The sequence below is a fragment of the Lissotriton helveticus genome, chromosome 11 (assembly GCF_964261635.1).
Source record: "Lissotriton helveticus chromosome 11, aLisHel1.1, whole genome shotgun sequence".
NCBI lineage: Eukaryota > Metazoa > Chordata > Amphibia > Caudata > Salamandridae > Lissotriton > Lissotriton helveticus.
Window position 1 is genome coordinate 687,842,799 of NC_136072.1, and position 22,792 is coordinate 687,865,590.

The window sequence follows — 22,792 nt, forward strand, 5'->3', positions numbered from 1 at the left end:
GCACCATCCCAGTTCAGAACCTGGCTACATGCAAATGAGTCTGTCCCTGGCCCAGTGCATCATGGGAACAGGGCAGACCAAACTACCAAGCCAATTCTTTACTGGAAAGGAAACAAGCTTCCGGGGACCGATTTCTGGCATTACAGCCGTCTTCGGCCCGGCTTGCTTGAATCCTGATGGTGCAGTGAGCAAGGGACTCACATCTGAGCATACCCTTCCACACTTGTGGTGGCCAAAACGATTCAAAAAGGGGGGTGGTGATGGACAGAGTATCTGAATTAAGCAGAACACTCCTACCCAGTCAAAAGATCAGGGCTTGATCCATCACCGTTTTTTAGCTCACTGCACCATCCCAGTTCAAAACCTGGCTACATGCAAGTTAGTCTGTCCCTGGCCCAGTGCATCATGGGAACAGGGCAGACCAAACTACCAAGCCAATTCTTTACTGGAAAGGAAACAAGCTTCCGGGGACCGGTTTCTGGCATTACAGCCGTCTTCGGCCCGGCTTGCTTGAATCCTGATGGTGCAGTGAGCAAGGGACTCACATCTGAGCAAACCCTTCCACACTTGTGGTGGCCAAAACGATTCAAAAAGGGGGGTGGTGATGGACAGAGTATCTGAATTAAGCAGAACACTCCTACCCAGTCAAAAGATCAGGGCTTGATCCATCACCGTTTTTTAGCTCACTGCACCATCCCAGTTCAGAACCTGGCTACATGCAAATTAGTCTGTCCCTGGCCCAGTGCATCATGGGAACAGGGCAGACCAAACTACCAAGCCAATTCTTTACTGGAAAGGAAACAAGCTTCCGGGGACCGATTTCTGGCATTACAGCCGTCTTCGGCCCGGCTTGCTTGAATCCTGATGGTGCAGTGAGCAAGGGACTCACATCTGAGCATACCCTTCCACACTTGTGGTGGCCAAAACGATTCAAAAAGGGGGGTGGTGATGGACAGAGTATCTGAATTAAGCAAACACTCCTACCCAGTCAAAAGATCAGGGCTTGATCCATCACCGTTTTTTAGCTCACTGCACCATCCCAGTTCAGAACCTGGCTACATGCAAATTAGTCTGTCCCTGGCCCAGTGCATCATGGGAACAGGGCAGACCAAACTACCAAGCCAATTCTTTACTGGAAAGGAAACAAGCTTCCGGGGACCGATTTCTGGCATTACAGCCGTCTTCGGCCCGGCTTGCTTGAATCCTGATGGTGTAGTGAGCAAGGGACTCACATCTGAGCATACCCTTCCACACTTGTGGTGGCCAAAACGATTCAAAAAGGGGGGTGGTGATGGACAGAGTATCTGAATTAAGCAGAACACTCCTACCCAGTCAAAAGATCAGGGCTTGATCCATCACCGTTTTTTAGCTCACTGCACCACCCAGTTCAGAACCTGGCTACATGCAAATTAGTCTGTCCCTGGCCCAGTGCATCATGGGAACAGGGCAGACCAAACTACCAAGCCAATTCTTTAATGGAAAGGAAACAAGCTTCCGGGGGCCGGTTTCTGGCATTACAGCCGTCTTTTGACTGGGTAGGAGTGTTCTGCTTAATTCAGATGCTCTGTCCATCACCACCCCCTTTTCTGAATCGTTTTGGCCACTATAGGAGTGGAAGGGTATGCTCAGACATGAGTCCCTTGCTCACTGCACCATCAGGATTCAAGCAAGCCGGGCCGAAGACGGCTGTAATGCCAGAAACCGGTCCCCGGAAGCTTGTTTCCTTTCCAGTATAGAATTGGCTTGGTAGTTGGGTCTGCCCTGTTCCCATGATGCACTTGGCTAAAAAACGGTGATGGATCAAGCCCTGATCTTTTGACTGGGTAGGAGTGTTCTGCTTAATTCAGATGCTTTTTCCATCACCACCCCCTTTTCTGAATCGTATTGTTAACTAAGGCACAGTATGATAAAGAGGCATATGCGCAACTTAACGATCGTAATCATTATGAAAGAGTGAATGCAGGTGTGGTAAAAGTGATGCAGAGTGAGTTTCATTTACTCTTGGGCAGATGGAGAGTAATGAAACTGCTTTCTGATTCTGAGTATGAATATCTTAAAACCGATTATCCTGTCATTCCAAGAGGGAAACGGAGGTTGATTATATATACATATATATAAATATATATATATGTATATATATCAAATGTGTGTGTGTTTTAATTATTGAAAATAAATATAATTGATATGTTTCTTTTAAAATCCATTAAATATATTTTATTTTTATCATATTAATGTCATTATTTAGAATATTTAGGGGATAATTTCAACTTTTATGGTCTTGGAGCAAGCCACCATGCCAGCACACTGCTGCAAGACTACAAAAGTCGACTGCAACCCACCTGCCAAATTATGAGTTATTTTATGGTCTGGTGGGTGGGTGGCATGGCGGTCCCTTAGCAGTGCAGTATATAAGCTCATATGTGAGCGTTAGAACTTCACCGCCACTGACCGCCAATGCAGGTTCCTGCATGCCATGAACTGTGCAGTCCATGCAGTGCAGAAACAAGGGTGCATGCACACAAGGAGACACAACATGTGACCCCCTGCATGCACCGCAATGCACAGGGTCAAGATGGGGCCTTTAGGGCCTCCTTTGTTTCCTCAACAACTGCAGTTTAGTGGTATGAGAGCCGCCGTGATACTACTGGCAGTAAGGAAACTTGGAATATGCTTGCTGGTGCCTCAGCGGCAGCACCAATCACGTTGTGGCCTCAATACCCTCGTGCCAACACCAGGGATCATGGATCTCTGTCAATTGCGGCAGTCCATTGGAGCTCTAACTGAAGTACTCGTGATACTGTGATCCGATCATTGGTGCAGTGGTCCCCGACTGCCACCACACCTCCACCAAGAGTTTGGCAGTCCTATGGACTGCCAAACTTGTAAATAGGCCCTAAATGTTTACTAATTAAATGCATTTATATTTAAAAAAATATATATTTTAGACAACAGTATTAAAGACAAAACATTTTTTCTGATATCTTTGTTATGGTATAAGATAACTATAGGATTATGATATTTTCGTCATCGATATTTATGTCACAATACTTTTGCATGACAATATTTTGAGGGTCGATATTCTGTCAGTGAACCTTTGCCTGTAGCAGACTGGCCACCATCAAACTCTTCAGCACAATGCAGCCTTTCTTCCTAATATACCTTCTGAGTCCTGACGACGAGATGAGGAGTACTTCAAAATGATCACTTTGAATGCTTTTTCAAGCATTTCCAAGCTCTAGCAAGGATTGAGTTTTTGCTCTACAGATGGGAGAAGTTTTCCCTCTAGGAGTCATGTGTATGGTAACCTTTTAGAAGGCCTGGAAGGACAAAAAATGTGTAATGCATTGTTTGAGTGGTTATACTGCAATGCTTTTTCACTCTGACATTTTTACTGTGATGCTCATTGGGCACTGTTCTGAACTTTACAGTCTAATGCTAAGTCTATGACAGAATACATAAACACAAATCTAATTCCTGATAAATGTTTAATTGGGTTTTCATGATGATTGCACATGTTTTGTTTATACATCCTAATTTCACTTATACCAATGATTCATGCCAAAGTAATTTGATTATTGTACAATGACTGTTGAAATTGATATGCTTGGGTGACAGTGATTACACAATGTCATCTATGGTATGTTCCATCTGCCAATGTACATCTGGAAATGTTTGCTTGGTATTTAGTAGTGTTTGCATAAGAAATGTACTTCCACTTTTTCTAAAGAAAAAGTACTGACTAGACAATCATTTATTGAGATTTATATTGCGTGCCAGTGATTAATGATAGCTAGCCCACACCACCTCCCTTGCTGCTCCACCTCGCTACCCTGTGAAAGTAAAGTGCTACAATGGGGGTTTGGTTCCCACTGAGGACAATTGAGGAACTATTACGTGTGTTGGCCATACAACTAAGAACCCATTTTCCAACAGTAGATATCGGGAAAAGTAGAAACTATTTACTTTACAGTGTGCAAGAGTACACTGCAATATAACTGTCTGTACAGCAGTGAGAATTTTCTCAGTAGGAGTAAATAGCTTGCTAGCAGAGGAAAACAAATGTGATCTATATTCTTTGGGAGTCATTTGATATTCCATTGCAAACTATACATGTTTAACATAAAATGCTGGCTACAACACTACCTACAGGTTTGTTTTATTGTTCCTGTGTATGTAAATGTTTTGGCCCTTGTTATGAGTTTGGCGGTCCATGGACGGATTACCTGGCAGTGGCGGTCTGCTGGCAAGGAGCAGTTCTTCGTGTTGACTGTGAATGAACCGCTGGCACCGCCAGCAGATGCTTGACTGCTGGATTTGTAGTTGTGGGAGCACATTCTCCATTGAACAGTAAAGAGGACAAAGTCCACTGTCCATCCGTATTACAAGTTTGATTTCCCACAAGCCGACCGCAGCTGTCCGACCGCCGGCTAAAGGTCAGCAGAGACAAAGGATTTAGGGTGCATACTCACTCCTTTCTTGTTCTTTGCAGCTGATTATGACATGGATCCCTTTCTCCAGGTCCCCCCTACACAGTAGTATCTTCACCTCGAGGAATACGACCCTGTCGGTGATGAAATACAGGTAGTGCATTGGTACCATATACCCATTGTTGTTGTGTTTATACATAATAGGTTTTTAGAGCTGTGTTATGGCTATATTCATTGTCTGAATTAGGGGTATTGATCTTTATGTACCCTACCATATCTTTTTATTTATATTTAATGAAGGGGCATGGGTATGATTAAACCGATGAACTATAATACGTGTTGGTATTATTGAACTGTTATGATGAATGAAATTTGTATGTAATTGTTTGTTTTGAATTGATTATGTGTATATATCACAATTTGCTCTGCGTGTTACAATGAGGTTTTGTAAAATGAAATGTATTTTTAACAATTTATTGTGATATATCTGTTTGGGTTTATTTTATATATTTTTTAATTGCAGATTCATGTTTTTATGGGATGGTTATATTGTTTTCCTGAAGAAGGTGCTGGCTATTGTATAAGTGCCCACCGAAACGCGTCGATGCTCAAGAAAAGGAGAACTACTTTAAGCATTTAGGGACAATAATTCTGGCGCAAAGCTGAATTGATCCTCTATTTTGTACCTCCTTGTTTACTAATAGGAATTATTTCTTCCTTACCACTGTCTGTCCCCATATATGTGTTTTGATAAATTCATTTAGATTGTTTTTAATATTGTGTATGTAGGAAAGGTCTGTTTATTACAAATCTTAATGTTTTTAAATGCACTGTTCTGAATAAATTGTTAAGTATATTTTTTCATATATGATTTTTACATTGCCTCTTTGTTTATTACATGTCAGTTTATAAGATCCTGTTTGTGAAAATTTGTGAGTGAATGCCTTAGATTGAAAGTGCCCAAGGGAGATCTCATTTACTGACATTTGTCTTTTGGTACCCTATCCCTTTGGCTATTGGGTCCTTCTTTTTTACTAGAGACCATATACCCATTACCAGGACTGCCCACATATGGGTTGGACTAGGGCAATGGTTAGGTGGTATGTTTCAACATACATCATGCATATTTGTGCATCTGACACATATGCAGTCGGAATGTACACACAGGTATCGATATACATTGAAATACATGCCCCACAAGACCAACATCTGCCAACAGCAGCAACTCCCTATGTAATAGTATTAACGAATGTCCCTACAGTGCCAGACAGATTAACAAAATCCTGGGATACCTTGAGAAATAAAGCTCTGCATTGTGTGGGGACCGAAACGGGGTTAACACAGGCTATTTTTCCGAAATTAAAATGGTCAGAAGAGTGAGTTGATTTGGGAGAGACTGCAAAACTCTACCATGCAACTGTGTTGTACTATCATTTAAAAACTCCTGTCTGGTAGAAACCATTATTAATACAGCCGGTACTTCTATTGTCTCCAGGTATAGTGTCAATGTATTGCAGTTAGGCTACTTATATGAGCCGACAAGCAACGCTGAGGCAACAATGAACAGAGGGGATATAATTGAGGGAGGTCGTCATAAGTATGCCTGGGCTCCATTCGTGGACTTTGCTTCGGTTCTCGAGCACGAGTGGGAAGTTAGAATTTCTACCCAAGCGGCAGGAAGACCAGCGCGAATGGCAGTTCGCACTGCACTCCGCACTTGGGCAACTCCGCTGAGATTTTGTTGTCACTCTGGGAAGTGCCGTGTAGCGAAACTCCGGGAACTACGCCCAGGTCTGGTCATAAGGTTCTGTATGATATTCTAGTTAGCAACAGTTTTGAAGGATTGCCAACGCTAGATGGTGTAGATTGATTCCCTGCAGAACATTTTATAAATATCGGACATAATGGGCAAAGAATACATATGGTCCATCACCTATGCAAAGGGATGATTTAGGGAAAAATTCAAGAAACGTATATACTACAACTTCTCTAACTATGCCACCCTAACCCCTCAAAATGCTAATGGTTCTAAAGACATAGACAATAGAAGAGAAGATCAGGGCCCTGCGTTATTTTAGAATGTTGCGGGCCTACAAGCTAAAGCCGCAATACCTGTATGGACGGCTTTTAAGAAACCTGGGCAGAGCATCCTATTCATAATAATGTATACAAGAACTTCCACACTTCTGCAGTATCATCTGTTCATGTGATATCTAAAGGAGGGTTGTGTACATATATCTAAAATATATGAATGTGACCAAGTTAAAGTTACTGGCCTCCGAAATTCATTATCAAATTATTACGATTGCAATAGACAAGTATTGTACCATAGCTGTGATAAATTATTATAACAATGCTTCACCTGAACAGATTTGTGTGACTCTTAGACAACTGTGCAAATGATCTTTGTACATACACAATGACATATTAAAAGATATGTTTGTACACAGGGGGGTTAATATTAGTTTGTGTCCATATTATGCAGGACAAACCTGTGGGTTAACTTTAGATGGTGTCACAAGCTACACTCATTTTCCTCACTCGCTCTATGGGGATAGTTTGAATGACATCTTGTTTAAGTTTGATTTAGGCTTTGCTGATGAATTATGCACTCCACCAGTCCCAATTGATTGCACATTTAATGGGAGAGGTGCCAACACGACTATAGATTATGCGCTATCAACAAATAGGCACTCACAAAGAATTAATGTTTTTAAAATACACAATAATCCCTTAAGTGATCACTTTCTGCAAAGCGTAAGTTTCAAACTTCCTAGTAAAGTAATAAAAAGAAAGGGAAAGTGTTCATATGTGGTCAATGAGATCTCTCTTAAGAAAACTAATGGCTATTCTTTACGAGGGTCCAACGTTGATCCTGGTGAGTACATCAAGACAACTGTCCAAAAAAACACCCGTAGAACTTATTGACATATACTAGGCTAAGTATGTAACTACTGCTATGTATGGTGCTGGGGTACGGGGCTATTATGATAGTCAGCTCTTACAATTGGAAAAGAACACCTTTTTAAGAATTGCTCTAGCTGTTCCACCTATGTATGTCACAATGAGATGGGGTTACCCTATTTATCAGACCTAATTAAAATACAGCCAATCCTCTTATGGCACAAGGTCTATTCTTTGGAGAAAACCACCCTTAATAGGGATACTATAAAGGATTGCCCTAAATTACAATTGGCACTCAGCATACCTTGGATGAAGTATATTAAAGACTTCGTGAGTGACTTAGGACACCCGGAATATTATGAACAGCCGGAATCCATAGAGCACATTAGTAGAAAAGACCTCAAAAGAGAGTGCATGACATTATTGGAGTCTTTAAGACTATCCTCGGAAACATTGAAGTGGACTGTAAGTAACAACCAAATGATATTGAATATTTATAATATACAGCCTTACTTACAACTCATGGAAGGGATGCAGTATAGATTTATTTTAACTCACTTTAGGTTAGGAATGTTTCATCACCTAACAAGCTTTCCTGTAGATACCAACTGGTCAGGCATGCCTTAAAATGCCCATGTGACAGTCTGTCACATCAGACAACAATTCATGTAGTGCTCTATTGTACATTTTATGAAAATCAAAGAACAGTCTGCATTTTACCAATTTTATGGACCCTTGGCCTCAGGTAATGTCACCTAGCTTTTTTATCCCTTCAGTTGGTAGCCAATAAGTACAATTTGCAGTCTATGGCAATGTTTTATAGGAAGGTAATTAGATGGAGAAAGGCCATCAAATTGTGATTTTCCAGTGATGTAAATATGATTGTATTTTATGACACATCTTTTAGCAGTAGTGATTGTTGCTGAAGGCTTTTTATTATTTTCAAATAAGACTGTTATGTACCCAATCAATTTGTATATGATTTTTTATCCTGTGAACAGTAATTCTATTTTATATATGTATTCTGCTTTCTTGGCTTCCACTGATGAAATCTAACAAAGCTTATTGAATTGAATTGAATAAGAAATCCATTTGATGTATATGACATCATTTTATACTTTTCAGCCCATGTGCGCATATGTGTATTTAAATTTCTGTAATCTAAAATAAACTATTCTAAATGAAATCCTATAGTTAGGGGAGTCCTAACAAACCTCTAGAGTTTGGGCTATCATAGCAAACAAAAAGAAGAAAACTCTAGCTGGACAAATCAAATTTATGGAATTTAGTCAGCAATAACACATGAATTATTATTGGGCATTTGACACATTCTTTTACATTACATTACTTTAATATTTACATAGAGATACATCCTATTGGGATCCATATAATGCCTAAACAGATATCTCAAGTAGATGCATGGCAAGTATAATTCCATAATCACTTTTTCTCTGCATAATATATGTTCATTATTTGTAGATAATCAAACAAAAGATGGTGTTTAGTATTTGTACTTGCCTTCTTTCCTTCCTTTGATTTTTGTATGTTTTTGTATTGTGAAAACTTTGAAAAGTAGAAACAAGTTGCGAAACATATGTTACCTATATTGAAGAAATAGGCGGCAAATAACTATGTTTATTTTGAAGAAATTCAATCTGATATTGCAATGAGATGATGTTATCTCCTTTCTTGTAATTTTATCAGTTATTTGAGTATCTTATGGTTTTACCTACGTTGAATACGAGGAATGTATATAATAGAGATTGAGGATTGTATTGTAAATATTATATTGAGATGATGTCATTCCTTTTTCTATAATCTCATCATTTAGTTGATTTATTGATTGTATATAAAAAATTATTTTCATTACATAAATAAATTGTAGAAATTTGGACTCAAAAGCAACTGTGTTCTGCATTTAATATAGAATGTTTTTGAGTGCACCCTATATTATATTTTTTTGTTATAATACATGATCACTGTTTCTTCCTTGGGGTAAAATCCATGCTTAAAACTTCAAGCGGCAAACATTCATTGATAAATATGATTTCATTTTAACAAGGATAGCTAACGAGGCAAATTTACTCTTAATTATTTTATACCTAGGCTCATTTGGGAATCTGATACAGTCACTGGAAAATGATCTTTAGGAGGCCAATATTGACCCCTCTGTTCAATGTACCTCTCTTTTCATCTGATGCCAGCGTTGTGAAGGAGCAAAAACACCGATGTTTTTATGACATGCATGAATGTAAAATGGGTGACCATCTTATAAGGATCATAATCAATGACTGATACACATCGATGGAACATGCTACCTAACAGTACATGCTGCAATTTTGGTAACAATCTTTGATGTACTTCTATTTTAAAGATGTGACCTAATTGAATTTCTGTCAACCCATTGATAACGGACTTTGTAGCTCTACTCATAGAAATGTTGTTTGACAGGAACTTACACATGTCAGTATGCTAAGTGATATCAATTTCTCTTCTGACAGTTTCAGTCACACTATTCAATTTTAGCTAACACTTCTTAGGGGCTAATTAAAAGTTTGGCGGTCCATGGACCGCCAGACTCACAGGGCGTGGTGGCGGTGGTCTTCTGACTCCCCTATTATAACTAGGGCAGTCGGCCGCACTGGCACTGCTGAAACCACCAGAAGAGATCCTTGGTGATTGGGCTGCTATCTTGAGGCCGCATGTGCTTGGCGAGACTGCTGCAGTCCTGCCATACATATTACGAGTTTCCTCTCCACTGCAGTTTTTATGGCAGTTCCACCTCCTTGAAAACAATGGCGGAGAGGAAACAAAGGTTCCCTACAGGGCCCCGTGTTGGCTCTGGGCCATGGGGTGCATGCAGGGGGCACATGTTATGACCCCCTCTGTGCATGCACTCCAGTACCTACATTGCATGGACTGCAACAGTGCATGCCGTGCAGGTACTGATTTCGATGTTACATTACGGTGCCTATTTTATTGGCACCGCCGTGGAAATGCCAAAGAACCGCTTGCTAGACAAGGTGAAAACTCCTAATCTGGTGGGAGGTTCAACCACAGTTTTGGCTGTGAGGGTGCGGGGCGATCCCGCACCACCAAACTCGTACTCAGACACTTAGTCTTAATCCTGACATATTTTTTTCACTGTTTATTTTGATAATGTTGCTCACTTCTTCCCACAGTATGAAACACAATCAGAATCTTTCTTTCACATGCTTAATAAAATAGCTCATCAGGAGGTCTCCATTGTGTATAGAGGATGTGTCCTTTGAGGTTTCTAAGTCAAGGCAGCATAGACCCTATACTAGCTACGTAACAGGAGATTGTTTCTACCTCTTTCAGCAACATGGTAGAATTTACATTGACCCAAACCCTTTGTGCGCACCAATCAGTGCTTAATTTGTGAACAAAGGAGTGCTGGTGCTGGTGGCAAATCTCTGTTTAGAAGCCTGCAGCATGTGCAAATAAACATTGGCACATCGGATACCAAGGCTAGTAGTCTTAGATCCACCTCATGCCTCTTAAGCTCACTTTTGCAGTGTTCTGATTTTTCTGTTTGTGACGGCGTTGCCTTCTTTCTCATCCCTGTCTCTCAGATCTGTGGGTTTCCCATCTCTTGCCATCTGTAAATGTCTTATGTGGGAAAATATGTGCTGGTCCCCATAAATAAATTCTGGTGGCCACCAGCAGCAACCACCAGCTCAAATTAAGCCACTATACACTGTCAAATGTGTGTCGGTGTGGCTAAATAAATGGGGTTGTGCTCAGTAGGTTGTACACAAATATCTACAACATATTTATGGGTGTAAAATTGTATTTAATTTATTGTAACTTTGTTGGACCTGGGGGGAACCCAGTCCAATGTGTGTAGCTTAGCACAGAGTGGATAAGACAAAACTCGGAGACAAATTGTGTTAAGCTTGCATCACACCCAGATACAGTAATTAAGTGCCCATCCACAAAAAGAATGATACTACACCAATTTGGAAAAATATAGATTGCTTTATAAAAATTCTCTAGTTTCTCTTTGTTTCTTAGCAGACTTTAGGTTCAGTACATTAAATAGCTTCACATGTAAGTATTAGCAACAGGTCAATTTCATAAAGCATTAATAACACTTGTCTCCCCTTCTTTCTAAAAGGAGTGTTCTGTACAACTCCTGCACCTTAAACAAGCAAAATATATTTCATAGTTTTAGTTTAGGTATTCAGCAAGTAAAGAACTTCCTTACAATTAGGCTAGGATGTTCATTAACCGTGAGATCTAAATGCAATTATAAGCCTGAAGGTACAGGTATCGGTTCCACTATTAGCTCAGTAGTACCAAGGTTCACGGGGCTGAAGCTCTAAATACCCACAGGCAGATTATCCTAATGTTCACTTACAGCCCTTTAGATCGCTCTGCCCAGAGAGTAATAGCAAGCTTTCACAGTTCCGTTCTTTGGCACTAAATGATTGGCATTACAGTGGTAACCCCGTCCTCCTTAAGCTGCAATTTACCCTTCAATCATCAGTATGCTTTCCTGCAGGCAGCCTTTTTAAGTAGGTAAAGTAGGTCAGTCACGGAGCCACACACTTTTGGAGACTGGTACCTTAAGCCGCCAAAACAGATGGAAGGGAAATTGCCCCAAGCCCGGTGATGATTTCCTGGCCCTTTCCGACGACTGTCAGGATGTGAATGCGGCCCATGAATTTGGGTTCGGCAGACTCTCCCCTCCCTCTACTACTCCGTAGTCAGTTGCGAGGCCCTCTCAGACCCTGGGGCCCTGCACTTCGCTTCCGGCCTTACCGCGTTGTTGAGGGACTCGTCCCAGCCTCTCACTCGGTCCTGCTAGTACCTCAATCCACAAGTACCCCGGCTCCATGGTGATTCCGACCCCAGCGCTGCAGGTTCTGAGCAGCTGACTGGGCCGGAGCTTCGCCGCGTCTTCCTCGGCGTTCCTCACAGCTCCGTGTCCCGCCCTCTCCTCGTTTGTCAGAGGGGGAGGGAGCTACGCAGGCCGGCCTCCTTCAGTTTCACGCCGCCCTTCTTCCGGGAACTCGCTCGCCTGCCCTCACTGTCCTCCGCAATGCTGGCTTCCAAGTTCACTGCCCTGCTGACCCCAGGCAGGCCCTCCCAGCTAATTTTCTGCCACAGGGGCCCAGGAATCAGCGGCAGTAGTCCGGTGACAGAGACGTCACTCGCCAATCGCTGCCAGGTAAGACTATTCTCCTATGGCCAAGAGGTCTCTCAGGAAAGGGGGCGAAGATGTATTTTAACTCCACACCTCCTAAGAGAGCAGTTCAGGCGGGGTCACTCAAAAGAAAAGGGGGAAAACTAAAGCTGAGCGATCTCCTTTTTAGTCAGGACCTTTCCGTGGTGACTTCCCCAACCAGTTATCTACGTCTATATGAAGGAGGTTTAATGGCTTCAGGGGCCTATAGTTGATGGAGTGCTGTCAGGGCTCAGTCAGTAGGTAGAGGGCCACGTCAGCAAGGTAGGGCAGCTGACCCAACGGACAGTCTATCTCCTAACAATGCGCTTGCCTCCCCACACTAACGCTTCACTCCTCACTAGGCTTCACTCAGGCTCTCTGGTCACTTCTCAAAATGGCCGCCCTGGTTCTGACCCTTATATAGGCTGGCCTCAGGCTACCAGAACCAGCTGGAAGGTTCTGGAGCGTTTCCCATACTCTCCTATGGGGCCAGTTCCTGAGGAGATCAGTTGTGGCAGTTACCAGCCACCATTTTGTGTGACTAAATTTTCACCATTATAAGGGACAGCTAGGCCTAAAAAATTATTGGGAAAAGGAAGCACCTAACCCTAGGACAACACCCAAAAATTTCCGGTGAACATAAAAATGAAAAATACTAGGAGGCAAAAAGGGACAAAATTAATAAATAATAGGAGGGACCACCCAAAGGGCTTTCAGGTCTAACAAACTTAAACATGCAATCCTAACAGACAGGTCATAGATACTGTTGGATCTAACTTTATTTATATCCTTCCATTTCTTCTTCCTATGGTGACATAAATACAAACAGTTGCTGTAGAGTTTACTGGGCCCTTATTTACTCTCCAATCATTTAGTCCTCCAATGGACCTTGCTCTCTGCTTAGAGCGGTTGGATATTCACGGAAAATCAACAATTATCCAATGAGTTACCGTATGGGTACCAGGAATAGGATAACCGTATCTCCAAACTCAAAATGAAACTTATATACATAAGTCTCAAGAAAATACTATAGATATAAAATATGATCACTACATACCCAAATCTCCAAAGAAAGTTAGGCGGGCAAGGATCGTACAGACCAAAAGTTCTGTTATAGCAATAAAGAGTTATAGCAACAGGATTTGAATATCAGAAAATGTACTCCTGCATTTCTGCTTAGTCATAGGATAACCCAGAATAAATGCACATTCACAAAGGACAATAAGTCTGGATCGCAAAGTCTGATCAAGTTTTGGTTTATCAGATTAAATGTAAAAGATTTACATATAATACATTTAGCATTCAGTTTGAATTCAGATTAGATTTGTTTAAGCAATACCAAAGCTCAGGATTCAGAACAATAAGTAGATTCAGAAAGGGGCAGTCTCTCTCAGCCGAGGTAGACCCCCATGCACACACAGCATGTGCTTCAGTATGGATACATCAGTATGGATAGGTAGCCAGGTAAGCGTTTGCAAAGCCTCGTTCAGGAAAGTTCAGCAAAGTTCCAAGTAACCAGTTAGGTCCAATAAGACAGAGACCTGTCTTAGTCCACCACTGTAACAGCAAAGGTTACAGCAGCACAAAAGAACTTCTCCACACGTGATAAAGCTACAGGAAAAGTAGTAGATGAAGCCCCAGAAGGATGATGAATGAGGACCCCCAAATTCCCTTAGGATAGGCAAATATACTCAGTCAGTTCTGAAGTGACAACTCCTGGAATCACTTCAATTAGTCAGACCACTAAGTCCATTGGTCAGTTCGAACAGGATGAGTGTGATGCAACAGTAAAGAAGACACAACATCCGGAAAATAGCTGGACCCCTTAAGGAGTTCCTTAAGTTATTCAATCAAGTGACACATTGAACAATGGCACAGAGAGCAAAGGACATAGCAAGTTGAAAAGGGCACTTTCCCAGGCAGCTGTTCTAAATTGTAGCAATGACTGTAACGAGTGTCCTGCACAGTACAGGAGAAGGCAATGGTAACAATTATTAATTCTATGCTAGTGGCAATAGTGTGGAATTTTCCCATGTGCTTTGGTCATACCAGACCACATTGTTACTGTAAGAATGAGGCCTACATGAATTTAAGCTAATATACGGCAAAGTAATATTAATTGTGAATCATGCATTAAAAATAAAATTAAAGCATATACTTTGAAATTCATCATTAATGCACTAATAATCATTTCAGTATGGTTGACTAAAAATGTTTCTAAACATTTTCGTTTATAATTTAAATCATTATTATATATATAATAGTAATTCTAGAGAAGTTTCGTGAAAGCACAGTTAATTATGATTGTGCAAAACCTACGTTTCTTTTGTCATTTTAGGTGTACTCGTCCTAACATGCAATGTTACTTTCATTAATTTTTCACATAAAAGCCAAGTTTATTTATATTGTTTTAGTTTAGTCTTATTAATGTTCATGCTCATATATGAATTTCAAGTTGATTAGCGATAAACTCCATAATGTGAGAATCTACCATTTTACATATTACTAGCACACGTTAATAAACATGATATATTTTCATTAATAAAAATCACAACTATGTTACCTGAATGAATAATATATACCTAATCTACCTTTCTTCTGCATGCTTTTATGATGCAGTAACTATATTTGGTATAATTGTGTCATTTTTAGGTTTCGGCTACCGTCCCACTGCGTGAGCAGTGGGTGGGCGGAGCCGAAATCTTATGTCTCTACATATGGGCTTTGGTCCCGCCTTGTCTTCCATTGGCTAGCTCCATAAATGGAGGCTAGCCATTGGAAGACACGGTTGTCCATCACTCTTTCCCGGTCAGAACGCGAATCGTGGGCGTTTCTGACTCTTTTTTTAAGTTCCGCCCTCTCCTCTTCCCATTGGCTGGAATTTTACCTTCCAGCCAATGGGAAGGGGAGAGCACGAAAAACACGTCCCCCAGCTCTTCGACTGCCGCCTCGGGTGAGTGCTTGTTTAATCGGCTCATCACCTGGGTGGGTTAGCAAAACTCTCCATGTTTATAATTATCCCGAGTTTCTGAGTTAGGATGATAGATGTGCATTCCTTGCCTCGAGGCTGTGGCAATAGAGTGGCTCAAACTCAGATGAGTGATCGAGCTGCGCGTTGCTTGAGTAGCCGAGGGCGCTCCGTAGTGCTGGTGGCCAGAGTACGCCTCGCATTGCCCAAAAAGCGTTAAATCAACTGAGCGCTTTTAGAATTGTACTCCACGTACTGGGCGTTTTGTTTCCTCCCACCTGCAGATTAATTGTAAGGTCCGCTGCGTACTCACCTGAACTGTACACTTCACATTGGGTGGACTGTGCGCCTTGCAAGATACGCTGCGTACCCCTCTGAACAGTACGCTTCGTTCCTTCAGTACGTCGCGTACCCGTACTCACGCGTGATGCGTGAGAGTTGGTAAGGCCGTAGGTACGCGACTCACGCGAGATGCGTGAGATTTGGTAGGGTGCCGCGATTTCTCCCGTTTAGAGCGCACAGAAGCGCTATGAAGCACCCAGAAGGCCTAAGACTGGCCTGAAGTCCTAGAAACCGCCCCAGAAGTATTTTTAGTGGACTTCCAACCTTGCCAACAAAGAACTGGGGCATTATCCTGTCTTTTTAATCCCTGTATTTATTAGGTCCTGGCATACGCTTGCTTTTTAAAGAAAACTATAGCTATAAACTAGCTCCAGATTTTGCATGGCAAAGTTTAAAGCAGCCCTGCACACACTGCCTGACAAATTAATCCTGTTATAAACCGTTTCCGCCAGGGGTGGAAGCGCGTGCGCTGTGCCACCAGCTGCCAAGCGCTCCGCTCCCTGATTCCCAAAGTTCGCCACAACGCTGAGAAAGAGTGAGGTGGGGACGGGGGAGGGGGGCGGAGGGCTGTCTGAAAGGGGTGCCTAATGGTCGCCACTTGCTCACAGTAACAATAAGCAAGGACTTGATCTAAAGTAGGGCACCAATACTGCAAAGTTAGAAGGGCCTGTCGAATGAACACAAAGGTCACCGTTCGTCACTCGGGTGGGCGAGTGTACGGTTGGAGTTCACCAATCTCTGGGTCAGAATCACCCTCTGCCAAAGGCGCGTGGTCGGTCCCACTAAGGCAGGGCAGCACAGTGGACACCCTATGCTGACCTCCGTGACTGCGAGAGACAGAGGGGGCGGAGAGTACCCCAGTAATCTGTAGGAGGGGTGACGTCCCTTGGGGAACACTGAGCAAAACCCAAGCGACGCCAAGAAAGAGTCCGGACACTAACGCGCACTAACCAGGAAAGGAGCCTCCGAGCCATGGCCAGAGTCGGACCAGTATCTATCTACATGTCACGAAGTGCCACACCGTTCCCCCAACAGCAGCTGGCACCAACGCCCACTGCACACCAGGCGCTTCTCTCCCTAATGGCCCGCCTATCTGACACGCATATTGACTCTTGCGCCAAGGCCGGGTTATCAGCGCGCAGGCAGGGTGGGAGCCGAAGGGAAGCAGGCGGAGCCCGTTTAAGAAATAGAGTGAACTCTCCAGCCACCTCAGCTCGAGGAACCGAAGCCGCGGCGGCTGCTCTGCGCCTGGAAGACGCGGGCACCGTCCAACGCCTGCATCAGAGGCAGCTGTGAGGCAACGTCCAATCCTCGCGGTGAGTACCACCGGATTTTCAAACTAGAAATTATATAATATTTGTGCTCGGCTCGTACTGCAGATGAACACCACAGATTTGGGGCATGAATGTCGCGTGTGAAAAAGTCCTTTCACATGGCTTTAGGTGGGCCGGGTCTCACCGGTGCTGAGCACCGGCAGTTTTTTTTTAAGAGGGCCTTGAAACGGGTCCTTATCAGGCTCTGTTTTGTGCCCTGGCACAGGCGGTCCGGTTTTTTGCCAGACTGTAGTGGCATCAGGCACATCATATCGCTGCTCACACTGCTCACTTGTGTGTGTGTGTGACTGCTCCTGGGTGTGTGTGTGTGTGTGTGTATGTGACTGCTCCAGTGTGTGTGTGTGTGTGTGTGTGTGACTGCTCCTGGGTGTGTGTGTGTGTGACTGCTCCAGGGTGTGTTTGTATGTGACTGCTCCAGTGTGTGTGTGACTGCTCCAGTGTGTGTGTGTGACTGCACCTGGGTGTGTGTGTGTGTATGTGACTGCTCCAGAGTGTGTGTGTGTGTATGTGACTGCTCCAGTGTGTGTGTGTGTGTGTGTGTGTGTGTGTGTGTGTGTGTGTGTGTGTGTGTGACTGCTCCAGTGTGTGTGTGTGTGTGTGTGTGTGTGTGTGTGTGACTGCTCCAGTGTGTGTGTGTGTGTGTGTGTGTGTGTGTGTGTGTGTGACTGCTCTGGTTGTGTGTGTGGCTGGCTCTGGGTGTGTGTGGCTGGCTCTGGGTGTGTGTGGCTGGCTCTGGGTGTGTGGGTGGGTGGTAGTAATTGCTGTCTGCTGAGCTCGTCCTTAGGGTACAATAGTTCTCACATTTGCGAGAGATTAAGCTATTGGCAATGTAAAAGACAATGCCATTTATTTATCTGTTTTCAAAACCAACACATACATACACATTTTGTCATTTACAATGCCAATAGCTCTAACTTCTCCAAAGGCGAAACCGTTGCATTGTAAATGCTTGTTTTATTACGTGTAGCTTGCACAACTTTGCTATTTTCTCGTAAAAAGCGGTCATAGATCATTTCTTTGTCATAAATCCTTTTGATGTCCTCTGCTATACTACAGTCAATGATACATCGATGTCGCACTCGGCATGTGCCCTGTGCTCCATAATGTTTCTCTCTTTACCGCAACAGTGTCATTTCAAATGACCCCTGAACCTCCTTTCCCTCTACTGACCTATTCCCCAGACTTTTCAAATAACCGCCTGTTTCTCCCCTGTATTGTATTGTGTTTTCCCTTTCATTCATTTCTCTCACCTCAACTCTGTGCAGGCACCTGTCTTTACAGGGGCAGGAAAATTCTAGTAAGCTTCCCGTAGTCTCACAAAACTTGGGATTCAAGGCAGCCATCTTGGGTGCATTCGTATAAAAAATGCACACATGCTATTCTGCATTTCTAGGCTTCAACGCTCACACAGTGAGAATATTTCCACCTTGAGGTCAGCATTTGGATTAGTGACCATTCCAAAATCAAATACGATGTTTGATGAAAAGGTTTACTACCGCTAGAGCCTTTAGATTTTGTTGTTTTGAAGCACGTTATAAAAGTCAACAAGAGAGCATGTCATTTGGTAACCCCCAGCACCAGTCCTAAGGTAATACCATGAGTAGAAGGGTGGTACAGGAAGCAAACCAAGGGGCATATTACCAAGGGCCTTATCGCCGCTTTAGTGGGAATTTTTCCCGCTAAAGCGGCGATAATTTAATCGCCCTATTACCTAGCTGTCGCTAACACCAGTTAGCGACAGCTAATAGGCGATAGCGGGCATTTAGGGGCACACTTTGCATGTCAGCGATAATTATCGCTATTGACATGCAAAGGGGGCGTGCCAAGATGTTAGCGACTGAAAACATTCGCTAACATCACTATCCCCTATTACCAACTTTTGGAAATAATCGCGCTAAGCGCGATTATCTCCAAAAGCTAACACCTGCCTAGAGCAGTTCTTAGCCATGTTATCCAATGGTAGGTGGATAACATGGCTAAGAGCATTTGCTCTGTATGCATGAATATCGCTGACTTTTCAGCGATATTCATGCATTTCGGCCGATTTTTATCGCTTAGGAGATAAACCTTGATAATATCAAGGCTCCTAAGCGATAAAAATAGCCGAAGCTCGGCGATATATTTTTGCCCGCTAACCAAGCTTAGCAATAATTATCGCTATAGCTTGGTAATATGCCCCCTAGTTTGTATTTCTCAGGAACATGTTCTGCTGTTGTCCCTAGATTTCCAGGATCACACACATCAGCACTTATGACGTTACTTGAAGAACAAGATAGCTCTTCTAGAAGTACCCAGTCCAGGCCAGATATCCAAGACAGACAGAAGCAATAGTACCATCGCACCCCAATTTCTAAAAAGCACTGAGTCTTTTTCTGTGTCCTTTGAGAATAGAATTGTTTGGTATAATGAAATTGTGATCAATGGGTTGGGTTGAATCTCTGTAAATGTTAAGAATCATGTGTCACAGGTAAACTGTTATAGTAATCATATGGGTTGGTTCAATCTAGCCTGCCAGAAAATAAAGAGCTTGGTGTTCGGGCAGCCAAACAAGCCAGGCTCCGTCCAGAAAGTGGTCATCCGCAGGAGTTGACCAGACTCAAGTACTAATATAAAAAGCTGATTAATAAGAAAAATACACTTTTTTCATAGTAAGTGGGATGAGACGCAGAAAATTATCCATCCTGGGGATCGATGTGAGTAAAAGAGTCGAGTAGCTTTAATGGGAGGACCTAACTTTGTATGATTCCTGAGAACACATGGGCTATCGTATTTGAAAGAGCTATATGGTAGTCCTCCCTCACTAGCTAGGTCTTTGCATTCTGCAGTCAAGAAGCCCCCTCTACCTCATTCTCAGTAAGAGAGAAGGGCCGTTTTTGATAGGTTAAAGCTTTCAAGAGCCACAAGCCCTGACAATATCCTGGGAGTGATTATTAAATCTGACAGGGATTACTGAGCAAGGGAGTACTCTCTTTTATTTGGTTGGATTGCCTCAACGGACCTTCACTCTCCATCCTCGAAAGGGTCAATAGTGAAACTCATTTTTAAAAAGGAGAATGGTTCTGATCCCTCCCATTATTGGCTGATTAGCCTTTTGAATATTTGGGTTAATGTGTTTTTTAAAATTTGTTCATCCAATTGGAGGACTGGGCCACTGAGCATAGGATTATCCCAATTGAGCAAAGGGGCTTTCGGGAGGGCTACTCAACCACAGACCATTGCTTCACTCCATCGGTCATCATTCCAAATGCTCTGTTATTGTATCATTGATTTCTGGACAGCTTTCGATTCAGTGGATTGGGAAATCCTGTGGATTACACTTGCCACTCGGGAACTCCCTTCAGACCTTTTTAGTGTATTGCACATTTGAAATTCAGACAACTGGGCCCAGGTCAAGTTTGATAAATCAGACAAACTATGCCCAAAATATTCTATCAAGAATATTCTTTGGCAGGGGTGTGTTCTGGGCCCCCTGATATTTAGTTTATTTTCAGACAACCTCGCAACATTAATTACTAAAGTGAAATCTTTTTCTCCCAAAGCTGGGAAACAGTATATTTCTTGTCTGCTTGTGCAGATGACCTGGTGCTGTTGGATTACACCCCAATTGGCCTACTGAGGAAATAACACTCCCTTGAAGCACATAGCAAGCAAAACCAGCTGAAAATTAATCTTGAGAAGACCAAGGTGTTGGTCTTTGAGAAAAGGTAAAAGATTTTTGTTGGTATCTATATGCCAAGGAGGTGGAAATGGTGAATTCCTATAAAAGTATCTGCGCTTGACTTTCAAGATGAATTTAAAATGGAACACACATATGGATAGTATTAAGCAGAGGTTCTAGCTACAAGCTAGCTGTCTGAGTAGATTTAATTGGCAATATGGAGGGTTGGACCTTATACTTTTAATGAAGGCCTATGAAGGGAAAATACCCCCCCCCCCCTTGGGACTGTATGGTACTGAGCTTCAAGCCCTTGACCCTTCCTGTGAGACTGTGAGTGGAATTGGTTGGAGGTGGTGGTTCTAAGAAGGCTTCTGTCGCTACCACCAGCATCATGGTCCAGGGTATAAGGAGGGAACTGAACCTAAAGTCCTGGAACCTGCTGGCAGTGTACTGGGCTTTAAGATTTTTTAATAAGCTCTCATTGGTCTGTGAAGTAGCACATTTCTCCAAACTTTGTTGGTATCAGATTCAAGGTAGTGAAAGGAGGTAGTTGTGGAAAGTAAAGAATAGACTAATTGACCTTACGAATCTATACTATATGGTACATCATAGCCTGGTACCCGCTTCCTAGCAAACAAGTTTTGATAGAAGGCTGCTGAGTCGCTTGATTTGGCCTACCTTCGAAAGAAATCATCTATCAATTTTTCACGAAGCACACTGGGTCTTGACACGGTCTTCCTCTACCTGGCACATGAACCCGATCCCAGGTTTCTGAATGAATTTTTAAGAGTGAGAGTGGGATGCAACCCGATTTGCTCTTCTCACATTCAATGTGCCAAAGTTGGGGTTACTAACGATCTTTGCCTTTGCCTCTAAATGTAGAATGTTCCTTGTTAAACATACGCATGGATTGTGCTTTTTAAATTTCTACGTTTTTAAGACCTCTGTATTTAAAATATAGAACAGTACAAAGGGTGGAGGCAAGAGAGTTACTGTCCGAAATGCGTTCCCAAGATGTTGCAGTAGGGACTGCCAATTTCATATGGCCTGTCAAACAAAGTACGGGTGGGCTACATGAGGGTGGATTGTTCATGGAAGAGTTAGGTGGGTTTTAAATCATTTTACAATGTTTTCAATGTTTTTACTGTTTCAGTATGTTTTATGGACAAATGTCCCTATAAGCTTATTTTCTACCTACCTACCAATTTCTAGAGGGAAGGTACATCACAGAGCTCAGTGCAGACAGCAGTTTGTGAGAACAGAGAAGAAGCCTTAGCTAGTAGGTCGCAGCACAAGTCGATGTTCTAACCTCTCCTTGTTTTCTCCTATAAAATTCTTACTACGCATGTCAATCTCACCTTGTGACATATATTAGGGTAAAGTCAGCACTCACCTTGCCTCCTCTGAGACAGCAATCAAAATGCAGTGTATTTAGCTTTCTCTTGTATTCTCAACCCTCCTTGCCCCTAGAGACTCTTACAGGTGCATGGAATGCTGACTCCTAGAGCACGCTTTAGTTCTAAGGGGGATTGAGGGCATACTCTTCCCTTTTGCAGACTCAAAGGATCTCAGTTAAGTGAAAACTGGTTTCTCACAAAATCCAAGTCACATGAAAAGCTACTTACTTGTCTTCACTTTAACCTGCAACAATAAATGCCTATTGTTTACCAGATCTTATCAATTTCAAATGTGTCCTGTAGAACACCATATTTACTTTGAGTCCCTTCTCCTCTTTCCACTACACTCATCCTGCATCAATCTTTCAGTCACACCTGTCAGGGGGCTGAAGCTTCTGCAGGCACACAAAAAAATTAATTCAAAGTCTCAATACTTTTTAATTGATGCAAACCTAGCAATTCATCTGAAACAAAATTCAGTACAAAGTCTCTGTCTCATCTACAGCACTCCAAACAAAGGGATATAGATTCAATGCAATGCATCTGGGGATTCACTGGTAAACCTAAA